Genomic DNA, 26,922 nt, shown 5'->3' with positions numbered 1-26,922 from the left:
TAGAGAACTCAACGTCCAGTGGCTAGTGAATCCAAGTGAAGATGCACCTGTTATCCAGGCTCTGGTTCAGGGAGAATAGTTGGGTGTTCTTGTTTGCAAGTTTGTTGTGTACCGTCTATGCAGTAGACTTTTATTATTTGATTTGCAGACATTTTAGCTTCGGTTTCATTAACTCAGGCAACAATTTCAACTTATATGTCCATTAATTATCTATTTGTAGTGCGTGTTATATGGCATTAATCTTTTTATAGGTAAATAATATCATGCATAAGTGTGCCTATTGACTTCTCCCTATGCTGTACTATTGTAACTTCGAATAATATAATCTTTTGTTTTCTGAAAATTTAGTTGCCCATAAATTTTATTTTTTTTTAAAAAAATCCATTTTACTCATCCAAACTATTTCACCGGAGCACTTAACCTCGAAACTATTTTTTTTCATTTTACACCCTTAACTATTGAATACGGTTCACTTCATCCCTACAGCTATTTCTCTCTTTCTTTTTTTTTCTCTATACAAATGCATTTTCCATAGTTTTCATTAAAAATTCTGGAGAATACAAATGCATTCACAACTTACCTCTCAACATTGTTTTAATTTTTTTTCTCACTTTGCATAGGATGAAAGCGCTTAAGCCCGATTTAAACACCAAAATTTTAAAGTTTAATCAAACAACCATGAAAAAAAATATTTTTCAACTTTGATAATGGTGCTATATGTCCCTAAGAAATTTCAGTGCCAAATACAACTTGTATAAATAGTAACAAAAAAGACAAATGTTATTAAATAGTAAAGTGATCTATTTTCAATAGTTTAATAGTTTAAGAGAGGTAAAAATGAACCAAAAATATTTCAACGGGTTAAGTGATACATTGAATTAAGTCGAGGGAGTAAAATGGAGTTTTTTCTTTTCATTTTATACTGACATGTCCTTGAAAAACAAGAGTAAATTTCATAAAACTATAAGTATTTTGACCAAATTATCACAAAACCACATATTTAAGACATTGTATCTCAAAATTATAAATTTAGCACCAAATTTATCATAAAACTGTAGATTTAAGGTAAAGCATCACAAAAATACATATTTAATATTGAAGTTATCACAAAACTACAACTTTTGGAGTTTAAATCCTTAGCACCATTGTTATGGTGAAGCTATAAACATTATTGCTTTGTAACTAAATTGTTTCTAAACATATAGTTTTGTGATAATTTAGTTACTAAACATATAGTTTCGTGACATTTCATCTTAAATGTGTAGGTTTGTGATAAATTTGGTGTTAAATGTGTAGTTTTGTCATACACCGAGTTAAATATGTAGTTTTGTGATAATTTGATCATAGTTTCTATATTTTTGTGAAATTTACTAAAAAAAAATGTGCTATACTTGCTAAGGGTGTGTTCTAAATAGCCTTTTGAGATGGCTACTTCCTAAATTCATAAATGGTGTGTTTCGTGTAAAACAAATTATATATATTTTCTTTAAAATAAAGTTTATAATAATTAATATTCTATTAATCATGCACTAATAATTTATCTCATTTCGCGTGCCGCCTGGCAATCTCAGTCCAAAAGCTGAAACGAATAAGCCCAAGAGAACCATTCGTGACAAAGTTTAGACTTCACTATGGGTGTGTTTAGTTCACACCAAAATTAGAAGTTTGGTTGAAATTGGAATGATCTGACGGAAAAGTTAGAAGTTTATGTGTGTACGAAAGTTTTGATGTGATGGAAAAGTTAAAAATTTGAAGAAATAGTTGGAACTAAACTCGGCCTATGTGGCAATATTTGAAACAATGCGTTTCTTTAGATTGAAGCCAATTTTTACCCACCCAAAATTTTGGCAACAATGTTTGGTTTCTATCATAGTTTAAATTCTATATTATTAAATTTGGTAATACTAAAACTTGCCTTGGCACTATTAAAATTTTAGTAGGGCAAAAATTGGCTCCAGATCAAACGAGCCCAATATTATCATGTAAAGATTAACTCTTGATGTAAAGATTAATTCTTTTCAAGAGGATAAAAAATGGGATAAGTAGTGAAGAATTTCTTACACGAAACTGTAGGGAATCTGCTACGTTTGATTCTGAAATTCAGTGAAGTCAAAGATAATCTGGTCAGATGTCCTGCAGGGCTGCTTATGACTTTCTCAGTTAATTGAAAACCACATGAGGAGAGCTCCGATACGTCGTTTTCAGGCAACTTAGCTTGTGAGGAAAGGAGGCTACTTTTTCTGTGAAGATAAGAACAGAGTAATGGACAAAAATTGTTCGAATTTAAAACATAGAAAAATCCCAAAAAATTCCTTATAATAGTATATGATTTTTAATGATACCTGGTAATAAAATTTTGTGGAAATGCTAAGCTAACTCCATATTTTGGCATGATGACGAAGTCAGTGGACATTATACCGTGAAATGGTAGTTGTGGACGACGTAAAGTCCAAATCCATTGGCATTAGTCCTTATCTTTTCGCCTCGAAAGCCCTAGCGAAAGACGGTGTCTTGGGCGGAAAAAAAAAAGCTTCAACTCCTAGCCCCTTCCGTTCCTTCTCCGGCAGCCTCCCGGTCGTCGGCGTTCAGGTGAGACGGTCCGGCTCATTTCTCCACTAGTAGATAGGTTAAGATTTAGACGGGTTTCTCCCGTTCTTTATGTAGCTAAAGAGGGCCGCCGACGTTCGACTCTTCTTGTCTCAGCTTGAGAGACATATGATGGACCTCGTTAGCGTTCTTGCTGGCATCGTCTTCCTACTGGTGAGGTTGGGTTTACCTCCAACATGTCTTCAGTTGGGAATTTTGCTGTTTTGCTTAGGGTTGAAGACCTGTCCTTTAGACTATCGAAAAAAAGTTTGCGCTAGTTATTTGCTCCATCTCCTGTGAGTCTCTGGCACCTACGATGGTCGTCAACCTCGTCTCCAACGGTAGCTTTACAAAAGGTGGCTGATGATTTCTCCTATGGGCCAAGACTTCAACCTCCATCGAAAAGCCCCATTTGGATATGCTCCTTGGCTCTACACATTGCAGCTAACCATGGTTCTTCTGCTCCTGCTGTTGCCGTGCGCGAGGATCCAACCATCGCCGATGTGGTCGTTGCAAGGACCTGATTGTTTTTTTTTATCTTCTTTTTAGGTTCTCCTTCGCATATGTTATGTTTGAAGTGTAATTTGCTTATCATTCAGGGGCTTTTATGTAAAACCAGCCATTTTCTTAGCTTTACGGTTTTACCACGCTAGGGAATGTAAATCATGTAATTTGTCCTTAATCAATAAAACATATGAGTTTCTTTTTTTGAAAAAAACATAGTTGTGGACATTATATTATAGCATTTCTATTGTTGTCAAATGTGAAGTTATGTTTTTCTTTTTTTTTCGTGATCCTCTTTTCCTCAAGTTAGAGACTGTGGTTATCAACCCTTACCGTGGTTACGGTGGTAACCATGACCTTACCATTGAGATTGAAAAATTTTGAATTCAAATCTTTGAAGATGAAACCGTGGTAGAAAGACAAGCCTCTGGTTAAAGATGTGAGACATTCTTACGTGCAGCCACTGCACATATATAGCAAGAGCCAAGAGGCACGCCAATGCTTAAGACAGTGGGTCCATTTCAAGCTGCAAAGTCTGCAACATTGAGTTACGATAGTATTCCATATTACTTGTCGTGGTAGATTTGTTATAAGTTAAGCATTGGTATCTTTTTCACCATTAATTCTTTTTAGAAACATATAGCACAAACACAAAGACGTTTATAACGGACGCACGCTCACCCCTATAAATACACACATACATCTTAATTACCCATATGAGCTCCTTTGGAAAAGCTAAGCCGACATATCGCTGCGAATGTCTTGTTGTTGGTGGATACGTTGTTGGGAATCTCTCCCTCTATCTGGTGCTATATACTCACTAACCCAAACACTTAAGCTTTGTTTGATAGGCGCACATAAACAACAAGACAAGAGAAGCAATATTTGGTGACGCAGCTATCACAGCTCACGTCTCTTTTTTCTCTTGTTAAATTAAACTAAACTGACGCGCAGTACATACACACATACAACTATACATACATACATACATACATACATACATATAGACAGACAGACAGACAGACAGATAGCCACACAAGCGGGCACTTCAGCAAGACCCACTCACAGCACGATCTACCTAATGACCAGGTAATCACTCACCTGCATGCACTAACAAGCTAACCCTCGGCAAGGCTGCATGTACGCCTACACGCCAGCTAACAACCAGAACGTGCATCGATCTATCCATGATGCAACTAACTATACTAAGTTACTAATTAACCAGCTGCTAAACTCATGTACTGTTGCCACACATGCCACACACGCATACATTTTTGCCGTCTCACACGACACCTCGGCCCTCTCGCCATGTACACGATCCATCTCAAAATCACCGGCCGCGTCTCACACGTTCAGAGGCGTTTTTATCCACTGCTTCCACATATATTGCTCGTGCAAACTCCAGGAACACTGATCACTACATGCATGATCTAACCTATCAACCTATTCTCTTAAGTACAACACATGCAACAAGATAAACCCAATATACGCCGCCTACCACTGAATAAAGCGAGCATCTGTATCAAGTATAGGATTTGAATTCAGATAGGCTGATTTCACCATAAGAAACTTGGCCAGTTGAGATACACTCACTTCGCTTTGACCATTGATTTTTAAAAATTCATGTAGTTTAATTTATATAATTCATATATTATGAGATATTTCTCATATTGAATCTAAAAACATAAATAGTATGATGCCAAACTAAATAAATTTCTAAAAATTAATGACCAAAGATGAAAAAAATTGGCTATGAATCTAGAATGGTAAGTATTTTGAAAACTAATCGAAGGATTTTATTTTTCTCAGAGAAATTTGGTTACAAAATCTTGGTTTAGACATGTACACCGCTCAAGATGAACACTATTTTATTAATATGCTACTTCCTCCGTTTCAGAATATAAGACTTTTTAGCATTGTCCATATTCACATAGATGTTAATGAATCTAAACATATATATGTGTCTAGATTCATTTACATCTATATGAATATGGGTAATGCTAGAAAGTGTTACAATATGAAATGGAGGGAATACACTAGAATTAGGTTATTTCAAAATGTGGATATATATGTATATATACTAAGGCAGAGCCTAGTATCAACACTCTCAAAGAAAGAAGCAACATATTTTTACCCAATTTTTTATTTCCGGAGAGGTGTTTGATCGGCACCTGCTCAAACTAGTGTGCCAACCGCGCTAGCTAGCTATATGCAACGCTCTGCCCTCAAGTCACTAAGTCAGGTTGCTTTGAGGATGGAACTACTATATACTGAATTATGTCTGTCGTTCCTACCCTCGCTACACCCACTTGAATTTGACCACGTATATATAGTATATTTTGTTATGAACACACTTTCGCACAGCGCCAATTACATGCATATATATCGCTGTTTCAATTCCATCCCTTTGAACAACACAACACTATTGACTGTATATTTGACCAGATCAGTCCATCCTTTTCTTCTAGATCAGGCAATGCCATGACCCGATGAGCTTTGGAATGCTGCTTCCGACTGTGCCTGCTTGCTAGTACTAGTTTCCCCAGTTGCCACCCTCCCCCTCAGCTGGTCTGGTCAGCCATGCATGCGGTTTAGAGGGGGTCACATGTCCCCGTCCCCGCCCCCGTCAACCATGACGGGGCTATATTTTCTTCAGCCCTGATCACCACGCGGTGAATTTATCCCTGTGGTTCCACCGTCCCCGGTTAAACAAAACAAATCAACTCAACACAAATCAGCACTTCAGTAGTTGATTTCTTCAACGACGGAGGCCGTTGGTTGCAGACGGTGTTCTAGCGAGTGGCGACGAAGGGCGCTGGCGGTGGACGGTGGATGGACGGTAGGACGACGGCGGCAGGTGCCGCGCCCGCTTCGACGGCTGCAGGCGCCGGGCGGCGTGACAACGGCGGCTCCCGGCGGCGTGATGACGATGGCTGGGGCGGTGCATCCACAACTTGGCCGTCTGGAGCGGCGGCGTGCCCAGTGGCTGGCCGCTGGCGGAGTGGCGGTGCACGCGTGTAGCGCAGCCACTGCCGCCGAGCACCCGATCTGAAGGAGTGGAGGATTTGGAGTTTTAACTGATTGACTAGGGTTAGGTTTTATATATACCTATTATTTGGGCTTCAATATTATGGGCCAAAACATCTAAAAAGTGTAGAATTGGTCCTCTCTACAGTAAAGTCGAGTCACCGTGGGTGGATTAAGCCATATACATTTTGGTTAATTGTAATTCCATTGAACTTTGTCAAATCGTTGTGACTTGTGTAGATACTTTTCATGTTCTATGATCAAGATCATACAAGAGCCATGGAGAGGGGTAACAAACAAGAGCCCTACAGGTGGGAGGAGTGAGCGATGAGGAGTGGAGAGGAGGCACGCACCGTGAAACGACGGGGATAATGAAGAAACGGATGGGGAGGAGGAATATAGGTGTATGTGGAGAATGATGGTTGGGGATCAAATAGGGAGGAGTCACGGGGTTTTGATGTGGAGATAGGAGGCTGGGGATGGGGTGTGGTCCTTGCAGACAAGACGTGCATGCACGGAGACGGGGTGAGGGAGAGTGGAAGTAGATGTGTTAGTATATTTTGTAAAAAGTGTGGACACATGTTGATTATACAATCAATATCCAACACCTCAAAAGATCATCTGAGATTTGGGTGGAAAACAATGCCTAACCAATCTACTTTCCTTGCATGCATGAGCTGCATTTCTAATTCTCTATATAGAATTAATTCAAGAACAAAGACATACTAGTTTTATTTTTAACCTTGAGATGTTCATGGCGCATGAGCTTATAACTTATTAGTTTATTGTGTGGTCTCACAATGTATATCTATACTAATATAAAAAGTAGAAGTTGTACCCTCCAATCCTACAGGCCAAATGACCTCCTCTAACCTCATCCGTTCATCCGCATCTCAATGGAGTCAGACCCTATGCTCTCCACCGCCCGCACTCGCGTACCTGCGAGCCCGTCCCCGTGGGGCCGCGCGCTAATTGCTCCCTCCCGGCCCTATGCGGTAATCGCTCTGCCCCCGCGCTATTACGTGCGGCGCGCCTCCTCGATCCGCCAAACGCTCCCTCCTCCCGTCCCCACGCGCTATTCGCTCCGCCCCCCGCGCAACTCCTCGCGGCGCGCCTCCTCGCTCTGCGCCCTCATCTCTTGTTCCTGCCGCCGCCGCATTGCACCACGGCCTGCCCCCGCCGGCGCCGTGGTGGTTCCCGCACGGGAAACCGGTGCCGACAGCCATCGTTGCCGCGTCCATCAAGGTGCTCAACGTAATTCTCTCTCTCTCTCTCTCTCTCTCCCCGTGATCTCTCTCGGTTGGAGTTGGTGAACTGTCTCCCGATTAGCCCAGTTCGGCTTATTCGACTGGAATTATTTTATTTCTGTGCATGAGGAATTATGGAAGGTTCGATCTGATGATTCTGATCTGGACGCGCTTAAGGTCAAAGTATCTTCGAGTTTCGCTGAAGCTTGTATTATTGTTCGCTGTTAGAATTTGTTAGCTTATTGTGACATGTGATGTGTTTCTGTTGGTTTGCATCACTGCATTGAAAGGTGCGTGTGCTGCTTCTGTTGGTGCTTGATATAATTGCTTTAAAATTAAGGGAAAGGGAGAGATGAGATGTGAGTTCCGGAGCTTTGTTCATTTCCCTCTTGTTGTGCTATTGATCGCATTTTAGTGGACAAAATTAAGGATATAGGTATGATTTCTTCTGCCTAGCTGCCTGTCAGTCCACGAGGAGTTTCATATGCTTTATTCCTGCATGTTGGACTTGTTGCATCTCCTGCTTCCTTTGCCTGGATCCATGCATGCTTGATTCTCTATAAACACATAGGGTGGATCAGTACAAAGCTAGCATCTAGTTAAACTACAATTTAGGGGGATAGAGAATACCAAGGGATGTATTATTGTCGGGGTTTCAAAATTCGCGTAATATTGCTAGCACCTGTAATGTTTGATGGCAGTTTGATGGTTTCTCTACAATTAGAAAATATAATTTCTCTAAGCAGCTGCCATCTTTTGATAGCAGTTTGAACAGATGGTTTCTCTACAATTAGAAAAGGAGAAGTGAAAGTGCATCTAGGACCCCTCATTTATTTTGGTGTTAATGACAACACAATTAGAGGGTAACTAATGCTTTTTGTTGAGATGTATGCAAGGATGAAAAAGGAGTGGATGTCAACACAATAAGTATTGCGGCATCTTTTGTGGTAATTGTCTTCTAATCCATGTATATCTTGTGTTCTTGAGTATTAGGATGCCGTACTATTAAGAGGGATGCCACGTGCATATAATTGGTAGAACACTAGTGCTCAAAATCATTTATTTGAAGTGTTCCTGTTTTATGTCTGTCGGACTATCCGATGTTGATCAGACTATCCGATGCTCAGACTATCCGAAATTTCACAGAACTTTGCTCACTGTCTTGGGTCTGAGTGTTGGCTAAAAAATATCGGACTATCCGATATAAGGTCAGACTATCTGATACGTCGGACTATCTGAAATTTCTCAGAACTTCACTCTCTGTTTTGAATTGCTTTTTATTCCTTTTGAGTGAGTTTTAAATCAGACTATCCGATGTGATCGAAGTATCCGATGATCCAGAGACTCCAAAATTCAATGGAACTTGAGTCTCTGTGAGAGGATGAAATTCTTGGTTCAAAAATAACGGAATATCCGATATGACATCGGACTATCCGATCGATCGGATTGTCCGAAATTCTCTAGAATTTCGTTCTCTCTCTGGCTTGCTTGGGGGTCAAAAACATCGGACTATCCGATGTCACCTCGGACTTTCCGAGGTGAGATGAAAAGATTCTCTCCCAACGGCCACATTTTGGGGGTTTCTATAAATACTCCCCACCTAACCCTTTTCTAGGGTTACCCAACTCATTTCATTCTCATTCACTTTGGGTTGAGTTTGGTGCTAAGGTGCTTTGGATCTTTGAGCTCTTTCTCCCTCTCTCAAATCCCTCCTCGTTCTTTGTGTGGTGGATCTTGGTGGTTGTGGATTTGGTGTTTGAGGGCCTAGTGTGTGTTTCACTCGATCTTGAGCACTAAGGTTTGACCAAGAGTTGTGTGGTGTTTGTTACTCTTGGAGGTTGAGGACTCCTAGACGGCTAGGTGTCACTCCCGAGCCATTGATCTACGTGTGGTTGGCCGGGAGAAGTTTGTGAAGGCCGGATCTCGCCTCCGTAAGGAAAGAGATACCCCTTAGTGGAAGGAGGAGTGCTTAGTGCAACCTCTTGAGGAAAGGGTTAGCAAAGACCCGGCTCTTAGTGAGCTCCTCAACGGAGAGTAGAATCCCCTCAAGGATTTGAACTCCGGGAACAACTTCGTGAACTTCATCATTGGTGATCTCCCTTCATCCTCCTTTTAGCTTTGCTTAATTGTGCCGCTATAGATCTAGTCGCTGTTTGTGCTTTACTCTTGTTTGTGTGATAGATCTACTTATTGTGCTTCATTGGTGGATCAGACAGTCTGATCCAACATCAGACTATCTGATATTTTCGGATAGTCTGACTGTGGATCAGATTTTCCGACCTTATTTCAGTTTTAGCTTCCGCATAAAGTTTTAAATTAGCCTATTCACCCTCCCTCTAGGCCTAATTGACCCTTTCAATTGGTATCAGAGCCTAATCTCCTAATTAGGCTTAACCGCTTGGAGAGATCATGTCGGGTTAAACGGGGAATGGCAAGGATGGTGATAAGGGAGCTACGTTTCCTTATGACTATCCCTCCACATCTACATCTTATGTGAGCACCTATAGCGGCAAAGCTCCGTACTTCAATGGTACGGACTATGCCGCTTGGAAACATAAGATGAAGATGCATTTGAAATCTATTAACCCTTTGATTTGGAGAATAGTCGAAAAAGGCTATGTTTTGCAGAATCCCGAGGAACCCACCAAGGAGGACGACGAGAACGAGCATAAGAACGCTCAAGCCGCTAATGCAATTCTTAGCGCCTTGAGTGGAAGTGAGTTCAACCGTATGGACGGCATTTAGAGTGCCAAAGTGATTTGGGACACGCTTCGGAATTTGCATGAAGGCACGGATAGTGTTCGCGAGTCCAAGGTGGAGATTCTCAAGGGGCAATTTGAGCGGTTTGTGATGTTGGATGGTGAGAGCCCAAGCGACATGTATGATCGATTGAGCAAGATCGTTAATGAGATCAAGGGACTTGGCTCTAAGGACATGACCGATGAGGTTGTGGTCAAGAAGATGGTTCGGGCAATCACTCCAAGGAACTCTACCTTGGTGACCATCATTCGTGAGCGTCCGGACTACAAGACTCTCACACCTCATGACTTGCTCGGGCGTATCCTTGCCCATGACATGCTCGAGCAAGAGTCCAAGGAGGTCATCCAATACATCAACCAAACCTCAACCACAAGCATCAAGAAGGAAGACTTGGCATTGAAGGCGAAGGAAGAAGAAGAAGAGAGTCGCAAGAGCAAGAGCAAGGCGGAGATCGATGATGAAGAGATGGCTCTCTTCGTCAAGAAGTTCGGCAAGTTCATGAAGCAAAGCGGCTTCTTCAAGGGAAGTTCGTCCAAGTATTCCTCCAACAAGTCAAGTGGAAGACACTCCGCAAGGGTGTGCTATGTGTGCAAAGAGCCCGGGCACTTCATTGCGGATTGCCCCCACATCAAGGATTGCCTCCACTTCAAGGAAGACAAGAAGAAGCTTGAGAAGAAGGAGAAGCACAAGCATAGCAAGCATGATCGCTATGGCCAAGCTCACCTTGGGATGATCTTCGGTTCCGACTCTGAGTCAAGCGCAAGTGATGAAGAAGGAGTTGCCACGTTCGCCGTCAAGCCTTCATCACCACCGAGACTCTTCAACTACTCAAGTGATGAGGACGCTCCCATTTGCCTCATGGCAAAGGAGCCTAAGGTACCCTCTCCCCTCATGTCATTTAATGTTGATCTTGTTAGTGATGAGGAGGAAGATGTTGAGGATGAGGTTATGGATGACGAGTTGTTGAAATCCATAACCAAGGAATCTATACCACACTTGAGTGAGTTGCTTGGGAGAATTGAGGACCAATATGCAACTCTTGAGAGGCAAGAGGCTTTGCTCATTCGTGAGAAAGAGCGATCTTATGAACTCAAGAGTGAGCTTGCTAAGGAGAGAGAAAAATGAGGCTTTGGTACGGCTCTACAAGCAAACCAAAGAGTCTCATGCTAATCTTGAGGTGGCGAACGCTCAACTTCAAGAGAGAGTGGATGGCTTGGACAAAGCATACCTCTCTCTTGAAGAGAAGTTCGAAACCTTAAAGAATAGTGTCTCTCTCCCTAGCGAGCCGTCTTGTTCCAAAATTGTCCCAAGCAATGAATCATGTGTGAGATTTAAAGATATTGATATTGAAACTTGTGCTACTAACTCTATTTCTTTGAGTGCTTTGCAAAAGCAAAATGAGAAGCTTATGGGACTCCTTCACAATAGCCTACTTAAGTGCCATATGGGTAGTAAGGCCCTAAAGGAGTACCTAGGCTATCAAAGGGACAACTTCAACCATGAGGGTCTTGGGTATGTTCCTCCACCAAAAGGAAAGGTGGACAAGAGTGTGATGATCAAGAGGCCCCAAGGTCTTAGCAATTTTGTTAAGGCCAAAAGTATCCTTCCTAATGATTATGCTTCACATTGTTCTTTTGATGCATCTTATGTTCTTAGGAAGAATGCTAGTGGTCGTGTTGTTGCTAAGTATGTAGGCCCGAGGGGCAAAAATGTTTCCATCAAGAGAGTTCTTTGGGTGCCTAAGGCACTTGTCACTAACATGAGAGGACCCAAGCAAGTGTGGGTACCTAAAACTAGAAATTGATCTCTTGTAGGAATATCTCTCCGGTGGAAGAAGTTGGGTGATTGATACTGGATGTACAAATCACATGACCGGAGAAGAATCAATGTTTTGCTCCCTTGATCCAAATGGCACTTCGCAAGAGAACATAGTCTTCGGGGACGATGGAAAGGGAAAAGTAATGGGATTGGGTAAGATTGCAATCTCCAATGATCTTTCCATTTCTAACGTCCTCTTGGTAAAATCTCTAAACTATAATCTCTTGTCCATTTCTCAATTATGTTCCATGGGCTACAATTGTCTTTTTACCGATGTTGATGTGACCGTATTTAGAAGGGATGACTCCTCGGTAGTCTTTAAGGGTGTTCTCAAGGGCAAGCTTTATCTTGTGGATTTTTCCTCAACTAAAGCCAAACATGAGACATGCTTAGTGGCTAAGTTCGACATGGGGTGGCTTTGGCATCGGAGGCTAGCCCATGTTGGTATGAGGAATCTTCACAAGCTTCTAAAGCACGATCACATCCTTGGTCTAACAAATGTACTTTTTGAGAAAGATAGGGTGTGTAGCGCATGTCAAGCCGGGAAACAAATTGGAGCTCATCACCTGATCAAGAACGTAATGACAACTACAAGACCGTTGGAACTTCTACACATGGACCTCTTCGGGCCAATTGCTTATCTAAGCATTGGAGGTAACAAATTTGGTCTCGTTATTGTTGATGACTTTTCACGCTTCACGTGGGTGTTCTTCTTGCATGACAAGAGTGAGACACAAGCAATCTTCAAGAAGTTTGCAAGAAGAGCCCAAAACGAGTTCGACCTCAAGATCAAGAACATTCGAAGCGACAACGGCAAGGAGTTCAAGAACACGTGCATCGAGAGTTTCCTTGATGAACAAGGCATCAAGCACGAGTTCTCGGCTCCATATTCACCTCAACAAAATGGAGTAGCCGAGAGGAAGAATAGGACTCTCATCGAGATGGCGAGGACCATGTTGGATGAGTACAAGACATCGGACTGTTTTTGGGCCGAAGCCGTCAACACCGCATGCCACGCCATCAACCGCCTCTATCTTCACCGCCTTCTTAAGAAGACTCCCTATAAGCTTCTTACCGGTAACAAACCAAATGTCTCTTACTTTCGTGTTTTCGGTAGTAAGTGCTACATTCTTAATAAGAAGGCTAGATCCTCAAAGTTTGCTCCTAAAGTTGATGAGGGGTTCTTGCTTGGGTATGGGTCAAATGAATGCGCATACTGCGTTTTCAACAAAACCTCCAATATTGTTGAGATCGCGCGTGATGTGACATTTGACAAAACTAACGGCTCTCAAGTAGAGCAAGTTGACTCATGTGTTAGGTGAAGAGGAGGACCCTAGCGAAGCAATCAAAAGATTGGCTCTTGGAGACGTGCGTCCTAGGGAGCCACAACAAGGGGCCTCTTCCTCAACACAAGGGGAGCCACCTACATCAACCCAAGCCGACAATCCCTCCACTTCAAGCTTGGATCAAGGTGAAGAAGGCGAGCAAGTGCCACCCTCTCCGATAAATCTAGCTCACCCAAGAATCCACCAAAGTATCCAACGAGATCACCCCACCGACAACATCTTAGGAGACATCAACAAGGGAGTATCCACTCATTCTCATATTGCAAATTTTTGTGAGCATTACTCGTTTGTGTCTTCTATTGAACCTCTAAGGGTGGAAGAAGCTCTTAATGATCCGGATTGGGTGATGGCGATGCAAGAGGAGTTGAACAATTTCACCCGGAATGAAGTGTGGACTTTGGTGGAGCGACCTCGGCAAAATGTGATTGGCACAAAGTGGATCTTCCGCAATAAGCAAGACGAGGCCGGGGTCGTAATAAGGAACAAGGCGAGGTTAGTGGCGCAAGGGTTCACCCAAATCGAAGGATTAGATTTTGGTGAAACTTTTGCGCCGGTAGCTAGACTTGAGTCAATTCGCATATTGCTTGCTTTTGCTACTAACCTCAATTTTAAGCTATATCAAATGGATGTTAAAAGCGCCTTCCTCAACGGGCCCATCAACGAGTTGGTATACGTGGAGCAACCACCAGGCTTCGAGGATCCGAAGTATTCCAACCACGTGTACAAGCTCCACAAGGCACTCTACGGGCTTAAGCAAGCCCCTAGAGCTTGGTATGAGTGTCTTCGCAATTTTCTTGTGAAAAACGGCTTTGAGATCGGGAAAGCCGATTCAACTCTTTTTACTAAAAGACATGATAATGATATTTTTGTGTGCCAAATATATGTCGATGACATTATATTTGGTTCTACTAATAAGTCTTTTAGTGAAGAGTTTAGTAGGATGATGACCAAACGTTTTGAGATGTCCATGATGGGTGAATTAAAGTTCTTCCTCGGCCTTCAAATCAAGCAACTCAAGGAAGGAACCTTCATTTGCCAAACAAAGTATTTGAAGGACATGCTCAAGAAGTTTGGAATGGAGAATGCGAAGCCAATCCACACTCCCATGCCATCAAATGGCCACCTCGACCTCAACGAGCAAGGTAAAGACGTCGACCAAAAGGTATACCGTTCCATCATTGGCTCACTCCTTTACCTTTGTGCATCTAGGCCCGATATTATGCTTAGTGTGTGCATGTGTGCAAGATTTCAAGCCGCTCCGAAGGAGTGTCACCTTGTGGCCGTGAAGAGAATTCTTAGATATTAGTGCACACACCTAATCTTGGTCTTTGGTATCCTAAGGGAGCGAGGTTTGATCTCATTGGTTATGCCGATGCGGATTATGCCGGGTGCAAAGTGGATAGGAAAAGCACATCGGGTACTTGCCAATTCTTGGGTAGGTCCCTTGTTTCTTGGTCTTCCAAGAAGCAAAACTCCGTCGCCCTATCCACCACCGAAGCGGAATACATTTCGGCGGGGAGTTGTTGTGCTCAACTTCTTTGGATGAAGCAAACCTTGAGAGACTATGGCCTCAATGTGTCCAAAATCCTACTCCTATGTGACAATGAGAGCGCCATTAAGATAGCCAATAATCCCGTACAACATTCCCGAACCAAACATATAGATATTCGCCACCATTTCTTGAGAGACCATTCCATAAGAGGCGACATAGACATCCAACATGTGAGAACCGACAAACAATTGGCGGATATCTTCACCAAGCCTCTAGATGAAGCTAGGTTTTGTGAGTTGAGAAGTGAACTAAATATCTTGGATTCTCGGGATGTGGCTTGATCTTTTGCATGCATTTGTTTTCAATTACTAGAATAGGATTGCATACCACATCATGACAAAGTGAACATTCAATTCATGAATGAACACTAGTCATAATCTAAGTGGATAGCTTGAATCTATGTGTACGGGGATATCATTCTCTAATGAATCTTAGTCCTTGCACAATTTGCTATAGATTCGTACATTCCCTCTCTCGAGGGTGAATCATCTTGTCTCATGATAATTCACTCTCATTTGATCTTTGGATCATCCATTTGACTTGTGGCTATTGTTTTGTGTGGTTGATTGTGTGCTAGCCATGAACTCAAATAGGGCCTAAATGTTCGACCATTCCTTTCTCTCCAACTCCCATCAAAAGTTTGTGAAAAATTGAATCTCTTCAAAATTCCCGGTGCAATTCCCTTAAAAAATTCATTTCCAAAAGTTTGCAAAATGTTTTCATCAAAATTCTAGCAAAAATCCTCCCTTTTTGGTGCTTAGATGCCAAAGGGGGAGAAGATCTATCCTTTTATTTATTATGGTCGAACATGAGTGGTTCTTATTTGTATGAGACATGTGTGTTTCTTAAGTTAGTTTAATGCTTTGTAAGTCATTATTGTTTAATTATGAATGCTTGGGATGTAATGTGATATATTTGTAGATGTGATGAATGTGATGAGCAAAATGTGATATATTTGTTGTCTTGTGAGCTTCAATGTGGATGCAAAGATTTAGGGGGAGCTCTCTACTTGCTTTAATGCACACTTTTAGGGGGATCTCCACCAAAATCCTAATCTTTTATTACTTCTAAGTATGTTGTCATCAATCACCAAAAAGGGGGAGATTGAAAGTGCATCTAGGACCCCTCATTTATTTTGGTGTTAATGACAACACAATTAGAGGGTAACTAATGCTTTTTGTTGAGATGTATGCAAGGATGAAAAAGGAGTGGATGTCAACACAATAAGTATTGCGGCATCTTTTGTGGTAATTGTCTTCTAATCTATGTATATCTTGTGTTCTTGGGTATTAGGATGCCGTACTATTAAGAGGGATGCCACATGCATATAATTGGTAGAACACTAGTGCTCAAAATCATTTATTTGAAGTGTTCCTGTTTTATGTCTGTCGGACTATCCGATGTTGATCAGACTATCCGATGCTCAGACTATCCGAAATTTCACAGAACTTTGCTCACTGTCTTGGGTCTGAGTGTTGGCTAAAAAATATTGGACTATCCGATATAAGGTCGGACTATCCGATACGTCGGACTATCTGAAATTTCTCAGAACTTCACTCTTTGTTTTGAATTGCTTTTTATTCCTTTTGAGTGAGTTTTAAATCAGACTATCCGATGTGATCGGAGTATCCGATGATCCAGAGACTCCGAAATTCAATGGAACTTGAGTCTCTGTGAGAGGATGAAATTCTTGGTTCAAAAATAACGGAATATCCGATATGACATCGGACTATCCGATCGATCGGATTGTCCGAAATTCTCTAGAATTTCGTTCTCTATCTCTGGCCTGCTTGGGGGTCAAAAACATCGGACTATCCAATGTCACCTCGGACTTTTTCTCTCCCAACGGCCACATTTTGGGGCTTCTATAAATACCCCCCACCTAACCCTTTTCTAGGGTTACCCAACTCATTTCATTCTCATTCACTTTGGGTTGAGCTTGGTGCTAAGGTGCTTTGGATCTTTGAGCTCTTTCTCCCTCTCTCAAATCCCTCCTCGTTCTTTGTGTGGTGGATCTTGGTGGTTGTGGATTTGGTGTTTGAGGGCCTAGTGTGTGTTTCACTCCATCTTGAGCACTAGGGTTTGACCAAGAGTTGTGTGGTGTTTGTTACTCTTGGAGGTTGAGGACTCCTAGACGGCTAGGTGTCACTCCCGAGTCACCGATCTACGTGTGGTTGGTCGGGAGAAGTTTGTGAAGGCTGGATGTCGCCTCCGCAAGGAAAGAGATACCCCTTAGTGGAAGGAGGAGTGCTTAGTGCAACCTCTTGAGAAAAGGGTTAGCAAAGACCCGGCTCTTAGTGAGCTCCTCAACGGAGAGTAGAATCCCCTCAAGGATTTGAACTCCGGGAACAACTTCGTGAACTTCATCATTGGTGATCTCCCTTCATCCTCCTTTTAGCTTTGCTTAATTGTGCCGCTATAGATCTAGTCGTTGTTTGTGCTTTACTCTTGTTTGTGTGATAGATCTACTTGTTGTGCTTCATTGGTGGATCAGACAGTCTGATCCAACATCAGACAGTCTGATCCAACATCAGACTATCTGATATTTTCGGATAGTCTGACTGTGGATCAGACTTTCCGACCTTATTTCAGTTTTAGCTTCCACATAAAGTTTTAAATTAGCCTATTCACCCACCCTCTAGGCCTAATTGACCATTTCAAGAAGTTCTCTAAGCAGCTGCCATTAGAAGGAGATAGGTTTTTTAACTCATGATGCATACTTAATGATGAACCCTGAGTTTCACTTGGGATACTCAAGGCTGTAGTTGGCCCGATCTTTCCGTGAGTTGAAGATAACTATGATTTGGGAGAAACGTTGACGACCCGACTACAACCGTACGAGACGTTGTTGTATTGCGCCTTAGCGATCGATACACCTCTCCGTGGGTTGTTGATCTTGCCGGTGCAGATCAACCTTATTCCTGCAAGCAAATCGAAGAAACAAGCAAGAACAAGATAAAAGCAATCTAAATTGCAAATAGCAATTGAGTACAAATGATAAGTTTGGTGTTCCGTAACGAGCAAAACGACGATCTAACCGTTCACGGGATTACCCGGTAAAGTAGCAAAGCTAAACTTTATTCTAAACAAAACCCAAGAAACCCTGAAGGGGAACCTAACTATTTATGGAGGTGGGAGGACCCGAGGTCGTCCTCCACCTGGTTGGGGTGCACCCCACGTGGGCCTCACTTGGGCCGGGGTCCCAAACGAAGTTACAAGCCCATAGGCCGATTACAGGTGACGCATCAACTTGTTCTATCAATTGCAGCTCACTGAGATGGAATTTCGCAATGAGGCTAGATCCGTTGGAAGGAGGACTCCGAGAGCTTTCTATGAAGTACTCACGGGCCGAAAACGGAGCTCGTATGCAGATTTGGCGGCCGTTTGAAGTCAGCAGTGTTGTAGGTGGCCGAATCGGATTCCAGCACTTGGAGGACTTGATCCTTATATCATCTTATCCATCCATGATGTGAGCAATGGTTGTATCTGTAGTAGCCATGGTCACATCATCCTCCCCTTCTTCACGGAAAACCGTTCTCGATTTTTCCATATGGTGCTCGTCACATAGGCCCTGTTTGATTCAGCTTAGGATTATTATAATTTGGATTATTAGGAGTAAGTTGAAACAAACAGATAACTTATTATGATAGATTATTACAATCTATAAGCTAGATTACTATAATATGGTAATCCACTCTAAAGGTGCTTTTTCTAGATTATTGGGTGGCTAACCGCTAACATACAACTAATAATCCAAAGAAACAAACAGTTAACAGCTTATTCCATGTCAGTTTATTATAATCCAGCTTATAGTAATCTGGCTTAATAATCTAGATTACAATAATCTTAAGCTGAAACAAACAGGGCCATAGTCTATTCAAAATAACTTGTTTCATCCAATCAAAACTAGAGAAACTCGAAGTTGTGTGATTAGCAATAACATGTTTCTCTAAATCCGAACAAATGAAAACTCTATGCACCAAATATATTCCTCTATCATTATATACGCCAAAGATATGAAAAATAGCATTAGTTGGACATGGCAAATCATACTTAGCAAATAATTTATCCTCCAAATTATTGAGCTCACAAAAATCATCAAACTGAACATAGCCAAAAGTATTTAAAGAAGTTATCAATTTACGTTCCTCAACATCATTAGCAATGTGAACAACATGCTTAAAATCAGCACACAATGAAACACTAGAAATAGCATGTTCATTCACTAGTTGTGGCAGTGATATAAGTGAAGCATTATCACACAACTCTTCTTTATCACAGGGAACAGCAAGTAAATCAACTTGTGACAAAGGCAAATTAGAATTAGTTTCCACCAAAATTTGCTCTAGATTAGTATGGATAGTGGTCAAATGTGACTCATCAAAAGCACACTCACCTTGAGTAATAACAGCACCATTTAATTTACCTTCTATGCCCTCTTCAGATAATGTAGGTGCATCAGTCTTCTCTTCTTCCTTCGTGAGCGATGGAGATGGCATCTCGATCATATTGCTCTTCTCATGGTGAATGTTCTGAGCTCCCTGCAAAATGTCAGTAATAGGAGGCACAAGCATAGATTGTTTCTCCCTTGGGTTCTTTAAAATATTGCTCTCAACACTGCAAGCAAGCATGAACAAGTGGCCTATATGATTATATGTCACGTTAATAAGCCTAGTCTGAATATCAGAATTAAGCCCTCTAAAAAATCTAGTCATTGTGCTCTCATTGCTTTCTTTTAAACCACTATAAGTGGTACAAATTTTAAAGTCATGAAATTACTCCCGCACGGCTTTATCACCTTGTTTTAGATGTTCTAATTTCTCAAGGAGAGTACGTTTATAATATGAAAACACAAAATTTTTCCTCATCATTGTTTTGCATTCATCCCAAGTTTCAAGCTTATTGCCAACAGTATACCACCAAAAAGATGCAGAACCGGTACACTTATTACTAGCACCCTTAATCATTTGAGCATTAGAGAAATCATACTCATCAAATTGTTTGTCTACTGCTAGCTCCTAATTACCATAAGCAGCGGAATCATAATTACCATCAAAAACAGGCAAATTAGATTCTACCCTTGCAAGATCATTATCATGTACCTTATATGCAAAGAGAGAAGAAGACGATATATCTCGTTGATGGTGAAGAAGTAGATGTTGAGCATGACCATCTCGTTTCCCCTTGCGCAATCCTGCCATGGTTAGTAGCAAACAAGAAACATACACAAGAATATGCATGCTCCTATCAACTACTAGGTAGTGGCAGCTGAATATCACACACACTCAATCTTTTCACCAAGCTCTTACAAGTTCTTACCAAAGCAAGCGGAATAGTGACATACACCGACTCAACCAAGCACCCCAATGGAGTTTGGATGTATCGATGCCTTGGCAAACACTTGCTGTTCGGTTGCAATCAGATCTGTGGAGCTCTAGGTAGGTTTAAATATGTAGCAAAGGAAAGCAATAGTTCAAATCAGATAATGCAAAGTTGAATAATTGTTCAAAGTCAAGTACCGTGCTGGTCCTAGGCTAGAACGTACTAAAGATGCGAGCCTAGACACGAACGATACCACAAGATAGCACTAGAACTAACTCAAGCACACTCTGATATATGAAAGTAATCTCAAAGATACAACTGATTCTTCTCTTTTCCTTCTTTTTTTCCTTTCTTTTATTGGTGCTGCTTTTCTTTTCTTTTTTTATGCACCTTTCTGCCTTTTTTTTTCTCTTCCTTCCATTTTTTTGATTTTTTTTATCAAAACCGACAAAAGGACCTCAATGCAAGATTACAGGGACTCAAATATAAATACGAAAATTTATAGGGTCTCAACTGTAAAAGTCCAAACCCAAAATTAGAACTATACAAAAATGAAATGCTCTCGTCCCATAGGTTCCGTTTTGCAAACAGACCTCCAATCCGACACTCTAAAAATTTTTACCAAGCTGTCTAGCATCTCATAGTATGCATTGAAACCGACAGGGAGGGAGTCAGATAGATGGGAAACCGACTGTCTCGGCTGAAAGTTTGGATATCTCGCATGAAAGGAAACAAAAATCAATCTCAACAGAAACCGATCTAATCTAATCTACCAAACAGACGCCCCCTTCCTTTTTTTTCACGCGCAACAGCACGGGCACGGGACCTGGCAGAACAACACGCCATACAACACAAACCCTACACGCAACTCCAAAACCGACCAACAAAAACTTGTGAAAACTACAAAAATAGAACTGTGACGGCAAGACGATTCCGTTTTCGTAGGTCCCGACAACAACAAGCACGCGACGACGGTGGTATAAAATGTGACCAGAACTCGAAACTCTAAACGAACTAGACGCTATGACTAGCAACACGACATGACGATGCAACACAAAACTCAACCAACGCAAAAATAGAAAAGAACAATGCGATGGCACAAATATGGCTAGGTACAGGATGCAATTTTTTTTGTAGGGCAATTTTTCTGGATATAGGTAGATAAAAAAAAACTCACCGAGCAACGAAAGCTTTGATACCACCTGATGAACCCTGAGTTCCACTCGGGACACTCAAGGCTGTTGTTGGCCTGATCTTTCGGTGAGTTGAAGTTAACTATGATTTGGGAGAAACGTTGACGACCCGACTACAACTGTACGAGACGTTGTTGTGTTGCGCCTTAGCGATCGGTACACCTCTCCGTGGGTTGTTGATCTTGCCAGTGCAGATCAACCTTATTCCTGCAAGCAAATCGAAGAAACAAGCAAGAACAAGATAAAAGCAATCTGAATTGCAAATAGGAATTGAGTACAAATGATAAGTTTGGGGTTCCGTAACGAGCAAACCGGCGATCTAACCGATCACGGGATTACCTGGCAAAGTAGCAAAGCTAAACTTTAATCTAAACAAAACCCAAGAAACCCTGAAGGGGAACCTAACTATTTATGGAGATGGGTGGACCCGAGGTCGTCCTCCACCTGGTTGGGGCGCACCCCACATGGGCTCCACTTGGGCCGGGGTCCCAAACGAAGTTACAAGCCCATAGGCCCATTACAGGTGATGCAGCACCTTGTTCTATCAATTGCGGCTCACTGAGATGGAGTTTCGCAATGAGGCTGGATCCGTTGGAAAAATGACTCCGAGAGCTTTCCATGAAGTACTCACGGGCCGAAAACGGAGCTCGTATGCAGATTTGGCGGCCGTTTGAAGTCAGCAGTGTAGCAGGTGGCCAAATCGGATTCTAGCACTTGGAGGACTTGATCTTTATATCATCTTGTTCATCCATTATGTGAGCAATGGTTGTATCTGTAGTAGCCATGGTCACATCACTTATCTTTGTCCTAGATTTTCTTTTTGAAGTTGTGTATAAGCACTAATACTGAGATGTGCACCTCTGCATCAGCATACCAGAGACATGAGTGAAATCAATGGAGTCAGAAGGTATTTTGAAATATTTGATTGAGAAGACATGCTTGAGCATCATAAGGTTTATCTTTATTTTTCCCCCAAATGTTGCATTATATCCTCAAAGAAAACGGTGTTATACATGCAAATATTGATGATGGTATTAATTAATCATGGCTTGCATTTGACAAACATGAGGCTAAAAATAGTTAGTACTTTCTGGTTATGTAAAGTCCTTTTCCAAGAGTTCAATTCTTTTATCCATGAGGAATAAGTATTATCATATTAATGTGCTTTATCAAGGTGGTTTGTACTAGGGTCGCAAGCTTTAAGACTTGAAATGCTGTGTTTTTTTTTTTGCCTCCATCCTTTTTTGTCTACACATATTCTATAGAGTGCAACTAAATCAAATCAGACTTAATTATCTCCAAACTCCAATAGATCTGAACAATATATCTATCATGTGATATATTGTTGATCTTTGCAACATTCTGTTTAACTAATGTGAAATTGTTAACTACTTTCCTCAGTTGATGGTGTATAACTCTTGTCCACATCTCTTCCAGGTAAAACGCATTATTCTTCCCCTTGGTCTTGGAGGTGATGATCAATATGATTATTATTGGAATTACCTTCTGTACATTGTTTCTACTTGTGCAGAACTTTTTTTACATTGATATCTTTAAACTTTGACACTTTTTTTTACAGAATATAAGCAAATACTTTGGTTCTTTAACTAAAGAAGGAACTTCTATGGCCTAGAAAATTCGCACCATGTTGAAGATAATAAATCGGCAGTACTAAGTCCCTACACAACTGTTGTCCACAAACCTCAATATAGAGTTGTATTGATCAAACCAGAGAAAGCCATGCATATTACTAGATCTTTTGGTCTCAACATGGTCATGATGTATGTTGCCGGGGAATGGTAATTGATCATTTCTGAACCTAGTTCATCCTTGTATCTCTTTTTCGCTTTTTATTCTACCTTTAGCCCTGCTACCCAGAGAAGTATTCCTGTCAAACTCTTCTCGACTATGGAGCAACCTCTCTTGGAGCTATCTGCTCTAGGAGCGAATTTTATGAGCCACCTCCTTCATCGGAGCCAATTTATACAACTGGCTATGAAATTCGCTCCGAACTCATCAGTATGGTTAGAGAAAATCTTTTTTCTGGCTTTGATCTAGAAAATCCCTACCATCATCTGTGAGACTTTGAGCAAGTCTGTTCATGCCTTAAGATTTGTGGTATGAGACAAGAAACTATATGGTGGAAATTGTTTCCGTTCTCCCTTCAAGAGAGAGCGAAGCAATAGTACACCTCTACCATTGGATGTGTAAATGGTAGTTGGGAAAAGTTACGAGTCAGATTCTGCCTTGCCTTCTTCCCAGTTACTCGTATAGCTGCCCTTCGAGTAGAGATCCTTAGTTTCTAGCAAATCAAAAATGAATCAATCAGTGCAACCTCGTCTAGATTCACTAATTTAGTGCAGTCCGGACCAACCTTGTCCATACCCGATTATGTACTCTTGCAACATTTCCATACGGGTTTGGATAAGGAATCTGCATTCTATCTGGACATAACCATCGGAGGATCATTCATGCACAAAACACCATCGGAAGGAAAAGTAATTTTAGATCGCATTCTAGAAAATACTCCCTTCATGGCACAATCTGATGAACCCCAGCTAGAGGCATCCGTGTCCAAGATAGAGGAACCTTCAGTAATTGAGTCACAATCTGAGCCTTCCACTTCCACTGACTTGATTGATGAGAAAGTTCCTGAGCAGCCATCCGTTGAGAATGAAGAAATTCAGACTCCGGCTCATGCCACAACTCTGTTCAGGGACGGTTTTGACGAAGATTATGGCAACTCCCTGAACTATTTCAGTAAAAAGAAACCACTCGTCCCCTTACCGCCTACTGATCCTATGGAACTTGGGTTCCTCAGGGAAACTGTTTGGGAGCTAACATCCATAATGAGCAACGAATGGCTAAGAGAGGCAGAGCTTTCATCCGAAGTAATTCGGATAAATACCCCTCCCGAATCATTCCTTGCCATCTGGAAGGGAACGATGTTGGTATTCTTTACAGTCCAACTGTCGGGGTTAATCTCATCTCTGAGTCATTTGCATTCGCTTATTTGAGCGATAAGGCAATAACCTCGATAAACAAATTCTTCAAGCACCCGAACGGAAATATTATTGAAGGATTTGGGATTATACAAGATGTGCCTATCTGCTTTGAAGATAGGGAGGCAGTCTTGGATTTTCACCTCTTTGAAATTCAAGATTTTGACATTCTAATCGGGCTTCCCATTGAGCAACTCCTAATAAACACGCCCCGGTTAGATAGCCTCAAGATAACTTTGGGAGGGAATGAATTCTCAGTCTCATTCTCGCGGGCAAGGTTCGCCTTGAACGACTCTCTCCTAGAGATTGAGTCAGCGGAGGAGGTTAAAGCAGTTCCCCCTCACGAGTCTCCCAAGTCTCTTTTGGAAGATGAAGTCCCTGACTTCATCAAGGAAGAAGCGGAACCCCGAGAGACTCTCGATCTTCCAATCTTGGAACCACTACCTCGACCTCCGCATGAGCTTAAACCTCTACCTCAAGGCATACGCTATGCTTTCTTACACAATGACAGAGAAGCCCTTGTCATAATCAGTGACAAGCTCTCCAAAGACGAGACTCGACGTCTGCTGACTATGTTAGAAAAGCATTACGCTGTTCTTGGCTATTCCCTTCAAGATCTTAGAGGGATTAATCCCACGCTTTGCACCCATCGTATCACTATTGACCCCGAGAGTACCCCCTCCAGGGAACCTCAACGACGGCTCAATAATGCGATGCGAGAAGTTGTAAAGAAAGAGGTCCTGAAACTCCTGCATGCCAGGATTATTTATTCCATACCATACAGTGAGTGGGTTAGTCCGGTCCAGGTTGTGCCAAAGAAGGGAGGAATGACGGTCCTTGCAAATGCTCAAAATGAACTTATTCCGCAACGAACCATAACTGGATGGAGGATGTGCATAGATTACAGGAAACTTAACAAGGCTAAAAAAGGATCATTTTCCGCTACCCTTTGTGGGGACACCCAATAAAGTCATGGTGCACCCACGAATACGTAACTGCCCAGGATATTCAGTTACGCATGAAATGATATAAAAGCATAAACTTCGATTATACAATACTTAAGTCACTTAGTTCACAACACAACATAAATACAAACCATTACATATATGGCCTATAAAGCCTTATTTCTACAAACAGATAAACTGCTAGACTTCACCACAGGAACTGCCTGAGCGTAGGATGACCTAGTAGAAACCATAGTTGTCCCACTCTAACGGGTCAACAGGATCTTCACAAGCATCTTCCTCCTCATGATCTGAACCCATTTATGAGTACAAAAGGTACTCAACAAGACATGCTTATGATAATAAATACAATAATTGCAATATAAAACATGCAGTATCGAGAGCTGGAAGGTTTAAACCCTAACCTTAACAATTATTTCATAGAGCCTAACTTAATAAACATTTGATATAAACAACACTATTGAACATTTAATTTAAACAATAATAATGAGCATAAAAATATATATGTTACTTATAAATAACTTGAATAGAACATCAAGTAATAAATAAGTTAACCATATTAATTAATAGCCATTTTGTTTAACTTGTGCCCATAATCTGGAATCACCCATAGACACATCTCCATTAACCGGGAGCACGGCGTATTCGAATACTCAACGACTCTACAGCGTCTACCCAGCTTTACCCACACGATACCCACAGCTGGCCGGGCTGAAAAGTAACAAGGTGTAATATTGCTCCATATATCTCTCTCCCTTCTGCCTAGTAAGTTAAAAGGATGCTCAGGATGTTGCTCAGAGTGATCCGGTCCGAGGTGTGTGCCAACCTACCTCCGCATCCACTTACCATTGTTCGTTACTCAATGGGCAGCCCAGAACTTCATGGGCCCATAGGGCAATTCTGAACTCTCGGGGCCCATCGAGCCCACATATATAAATCATATAAACATGAACCATGTCACTTTGCTTCACACACTTGAAAGCTAATGGCCAGTACACTGAAAGGCCTGCAGAAGTTTAATCAATTGGAGCAATATACGACCGGGTTCGATAACTCGATCGTGTGGATGGGCGAAACTATGTCATTCTTATTGACACAAGGGGGTTGATTATTATATCAATTTTAAATAAGAAATAACCATAAATATATCCATATATCCATCACGACCATAAACAGGTCCATAAAACCAAACACATGAACTCTATCGTGTGTACCACCCGCTCACATGCGGTGTCAACAGTTCTTAGCATATAGCCATAAATAGTTCCATAAGCATGTTTTCATATGCAGTAATAATATCCATATTAAATCGATAGCATGCTAAATAATTACCAATTTGTTTAAGTGTTTCTCAAATTTTATCCTAAGTTGGTTAGACTCCAAGGCTCATTAAGGTGTTTATAACAACAACAGAAAATATAGTGCAATAATAGTAATATAATTTATTTAAAAGAATTCGTGCAGTCTATCATACTCCAAAGGACGAGTACGCTACCAAAATAACTCTCTCTATCTACTGGGATTAAATTGTTCAAGGGAGGGTGCATGTATTGCAACCTTCGGGCTCGATGTAGTCATACAAACCGTCTCCTCCTGGCAC

At 41.5% G+C, this 26,922-nt stretch overlaps 1 long non-coding RNA gene across 2 annotated transcripts in view; it reads left to right on the top strand.

Annotated features, from left to right (window-relative positions):
- Positions 1 to 26,922, top strand: part of LOC127763435 (uncharacterized) — a 47,747-nt gene that overhangs the window by 4,056 nt on the left and 16,769 nt on the right. The window contains exon 3 of one of the 2 annotated variants that reach the window (XR_008015711.1): positions 4 to 969. The exons of the other annotated variant lie outside the window; for it this stretch is intronic. This is a non-coding gene — a long non-coding RNA (uncharacterized LOC127763435). Of the gene's footprint in view, positions 1 to 3; positions 970 to 26,922 lie in introns of those variants that run through there. 2 annotated transcript variants of the gene reach the window in all.

Source organism: Oryza glaberrima, chromosome 2 (assembly GCF_000147395.1).
Source record: "Oryza glaberrima chromosome 2, OglaRS2, whole genome shotgun sequence".
Taxonomy (NCBI): Eukaryota; Viridiplantae; Streptophyta; class Magnoliopsida; order Poales; family Poaceae; genus Oryza; species Oryza glaberrima.
The sequence above is the reverse complement of the archived record's forward strand: the minus strand, read 5'-3'. Positions and strand labels throughout refer to the sequence as shown.